Raw genomic sequence first — 4,667 nt, 5'->3', positions numbered from 1 at the left:
AGTAATATATCTTATGATTTGCGAAGCTAAATTAAGCTAAGCTATAACAATTAGAAGAATATTGTAACATTTGTAACACTAACCGTCAATAGAAAGGCACTTTAGCCGTGAGTTGCAAGGTTGCAAACAACTAGCCTGAAATGCGACCTTTCCATTCTTTTTCCATAGTTTTTCTTTATTATTGACGAGTCCTTTTCCATATTTACGAAAGCAGATTTTCTATGAAAATGTTTGCATGAATAACAGGTGAGAATATCCTAAACGTATCTTTTTTCTTGATTTGGCAAAAGTCGACAAATCTTCACCATGATTTTTCAACTCACAGCTTACAGTCAATGTAATCCAATAATGTGCACCACATATACTGTTGTGGGGTTGAACTTATCCCCATCTTTCTGTCTCCTTAGGAAGACTGAAACTGCACTTACCGCTCCTTCACAGCAGTTTCCCTGTCAGCTGAAGCGAGTGCACAACGTATTGAGGACGAAACTTTTGTATACAATAGGCTTAGTCGCCCTGTCTCCAAAATTCACATCCATGAGCATGGACCAATATGATATTCCATGGGGATTTCCTTACTCTTTTTGTGGATGATCTCACACATGATAGATTCCCGGATCATTCAGCCGATCCCATCTCTTTGGGAAAAAAAAAAAAAAAAGCTACTCCAACTCCAAGTCACATAAAAGTCACTTTGCAAAGGGGTGACTGTCTGATGTATACAGTATAACAGTAGCACAAAATAAAACCTGCTGTCAAATGAAGTAAAGATACAGACATGGAAAAAAATGCCAGATAAATTTTATCCATCTCTTGATATGTACATTTCAGATGATGCTGCAAGAACCAAGTTACAATACTCTCAAATTGTACCCTAACAGCTTTTAAATTGGGACAGACTAGTAATATCTACATTCTAATGAACATTCACAACAGGCCCCCTCTTAAATGGCACTAAAAAATACATAAGATACACTACATAAACAGCCATTCGCTGATGCAAAACTGGGTGAAAAATACATAAATATAGAACTTACATAAATCTAGCCAAGTGGCCGAAGCTGCTTCAACAGTTGTACAACTTGCTTCATTGTAGGCCTGATTGAGAGTGTATCAACGGTGCATTTTACAGCCAGGTGTAGCACCTCCACTAAATCATCATGCGGACCAGTCTCCCAGATTCCGGCTGTGAAGACCTCCTTCGCTCGACCCTGTCGCAATAGCATATGTGCCCAAGAGACGATATTGAATCCATTCCCATGAGATGAAAACGAAGGATCCAAAGCTTTCTTGTCTGAGATCAATTCTAGCAAAACAACACCATAGCTGTACACATCAGCCTTCTCGGACACACGACATGTCATAGCATATTCAGGGGCTAAATACCCGAAAGTCCCAGCAACACCGGTTGTGGCATGGGTTTCAGAATTCTCCAACAGCCTGGACAAGCCAAAATCAGACAGGTAAGCATTGTAGTTGTTGTCCAACAATATATTACTTGGCTTGACATCTCTGTGTATAACCCTTGGATTGCATTCATCGTGCAAGTATGCGATTGCATGGGCCACATCCAATGCAATCTTGTGAAGTGCTTTCCATTTAATGGACTTTGTCAATCTTTCTTGGATGAACCTTTCCAAATTACCTCCGGGGAGATAATTATAAATGAGGAACATCTCTGTTTCACTGGCATGGTAACCTATGAGCGTTACCAAATTAGGGTGGCGAATCCTTCCCAGGGTCTTTACTTCAGCATCGAATTGTTGAATGCAATGAAATCTTCCAACAGCAAGCCGCTTTACAGCCACAATCACTCCTGGAGATACCTCAGCCTTGTAGGTTGCACCAAAGCCGCCACACCCAATGCAGTTGCCTGCACTAAAATTGTCCGTTGCCTTAACAATATTCTGGAATGTCAATGGGACCCCAATGTCAGCGAAAACTCTGATCTCCCTTCTCTCATACACTTGAATCCTAGAACTATCTCTGGGAGCACATTTCCTTGTATAAATGAAGAGGACGACAAGTGCCAACAAAACAAGAACAATAACAGATGCAGATGCAATGGACGCGATCTCTATTGAGTTGAACTGGTTTTTTCCATTACCATATCCAGTTCCTGATGGAGAATCAGCATCAGCCTGCAGATCCTCAGCATTGCTCTGTGCACTCGTGGCTGGCACTGTTTCATGTAATGATGTGTTGATTTCTGAAAGTAACCTAGCATTTTCAGATCTCCTTACCACGCTATGAGCATCAGTGAATTCATTATCCCTATTTCGGTGGATCACAAAAAACTTGGTCTTCAACTGGAGAGACGAGATTCTCAAGCAAGCTCTACTGACAAAGAATGAAATATATGCAGCAGGACCCTTGTTCAACTGGCGAGAGTTTGAAATTTGTGAAGGCGGTGAATTGCACGCACTAAATGTGAATTGAGGGCCATCCCAAGAATTTAACTTAGTCACCCTAGAAGCATGATGATTGTCTATGAGCTTCCCTGAAAACCTGTTTAAGCTAACGTCAACATAAACTAGGCTCTTGCATCTGTCAAAGACGCCATCTGCTCTGCCAGTGAAGAGATTTTGAGATAAATTTATCATTTCCAAACGGTCACAACTATCCCAATTGCGCGAAAACTCACCCTCAATACCAGCCTTTGGAGCCCACAGAATTCTCAGTTGCGGCAATGTGGTGATCTCCATGGGAATCGAACCCTGGAAGATATTGCTTTCACTATGACTCAATGCATCATCTAACTCCCCATAAACCGGATCCTCACTATTCGACAACACAAGAACTGATAGGTCACGACAATTACCAAGCTCAGCTGGAATATTACCAATAAGGCTATTCCTTGAAACATCGAACACGTTGAGCTTCCTCAACTGGCCAAGCTCACGTGGCATAACGCCTTGCAACCTATTCGAAAACAACAAGAGCACTCTATCTCCCCATTCAATGCATTACCAGATAAATCAAGATACCTTAGATTTCGACAATTACTTCCCCAAACATCCTGAATTTCCCCTCTTAACCGATTCTTCGACAAATAAAGCCCCCACAACCTCGGAAAACCACCAGCCATTACCGAAATAGAACCCTCCAAATCATTTGCAGCCAAATTAATCAATTCCAACCCTACCAATCCTGAAACAGAATTCGGTATCTGCCCACCAATCCTATTCAACCCCAAATTCAAAACCCTCAATCTCCTCAAACCCTTAATAGAATCCGGCAACTTCCCAGAAAACAAATTCCCTTCTAGATCAAGCACTTCCAAATTCTCTAACCCCCAAATCTCCCCAGGAATTTCCCCACTAAATTCATGAAATGGAAGCGATAAAACCCTAAGTTTACCCAATTCAGCAATCACACCCGGTAATCCCCCACCCAATTTCCCAACCCTAGAATCACAAATTCTCCTAATCCCTAATCCATAAAACGGAAACTCAGAAACATTAAAACAATCAACAACTTCCTTCAAATCATAATCAAATTTACCTGAATCAACGCCTCCTCCGCCGCCGCCACCGCCGACAATCTTGAGCGAAGAAACCCTAAATTGAGCGTCGCAATCAACACCGACCCAAGAACAGTGATGGGTATCGCTGGAATCATTCCCAAAAACCCATGAAGAAAGGATTCCTGACGGATCAGAAACCAACGATTTGAACTCCAGCAAAACCCCTCTTTCTTGTTCTCTAACAGTTTCTCTCTCCTCCTTCAACAACAACGAAGAATTCCCAGAAAAACTGAAAATACCCAGTAACAGTAGCAGCTGTATAACTAGAAAAGGGACTAAACGATGCATTTTTCGGATTCAATCTTGTCGAAATCTAAGCAAAGGAGAGAGATTTAGGAGTGAAAAAATTCTGGGAAAATGAGGAAATTTCTGGGTTATTTAATTTTCCTTTTTTTTCTTTTTAGTTTTTGGCTTTTTGAAAGAGAAGGTTGGGAGTTTTACTGCTACTACTGCTTGCTAAAAAGGACTGCTTGATAATAAACTTTCTCTCTCCTAAAAACTGTATTGTTGAATTTCTCTCTCTAAAAACAGGAGTTACTTTCTCTCTCTAGAAATAAATTTGCAGAGTGAAGAGTGAGGAGAGAGAAAGGGGGTGGCTTGGCATGGCCGCCGTTAAAGGTGGGTGGGGCCCAACGGAGGTGGGGAGAAGGGGAGGTTGGAGAAATAAATGCGGGAGCCAATGAATGGGAAACACGTGGTTAGTCCGGTTCATAAAGTTAGACCGCAGTAAAATTTTAGAACTTGTTATATACATCCGGGTACACTGTATGATCTTTTAACTGAGGGTCTGTTCACTTCAGCTGAATTTGAGTTGAGTTGAGTTCAGTTCAACTTCAAACAGTTCAGTTCAGCTCAAATAAATTCGATTCCTAATTTCCTTCTCTCGTAAAATATTCATTTCAGCTCTATTCAGTTCAATTTAGCTCCAATCAGTTCAGTAATTGTGAATAGGCCCTAACCCAAGGTTATTTTTTGCTTTTTCTTTGATGAGTAAATGAAAAACAATTATCCAAATGAGATCAAAATACACATAAATGTTCGGTGTAACCGGGTGTAAAATTTAGAAGAGAGAGAAATAAGTGGTGTGGTATGGTGTGGTGTGGTGGGGTCAAGGATGTGAGGATATTTGAAAAAAAGTGTC

General features: G+C 41.0%; 1 pseudogene; it reads right to left on the bottom strand.

The window, feature by feature from the left end:
• Window positions 1–779: 779 nt before the first annotated feature.
• LOC145602342 (LRR receptor-like serine/threonine-protein kinase RPK2 pseudogene) lies at window positions 780–4,079 on the bottom strand (annotated as a pseudogene).
• Between the last annotated feature and the right edge of the window lie 588 nt (window positions 4,080–4,667).

This window comes from Chenopodium album, chromosome 21, assembly GCF_948465745.1.
Source record: "Chenopodium album chromosome 21, dcCheAlbu1.1, whole genome shotgun sequence".
In the NCBI taxonomy this organism is placed as follows: Eukaryota; Viridiplantae; Streptophyta; class Magnoliopsida; order Caryophyllales; family Amaranthaceae; genus Chenopodium; species Chenopodium album.
This window is presented reverse-complemented; position numbering and strand designations above follow the sequence as displayed.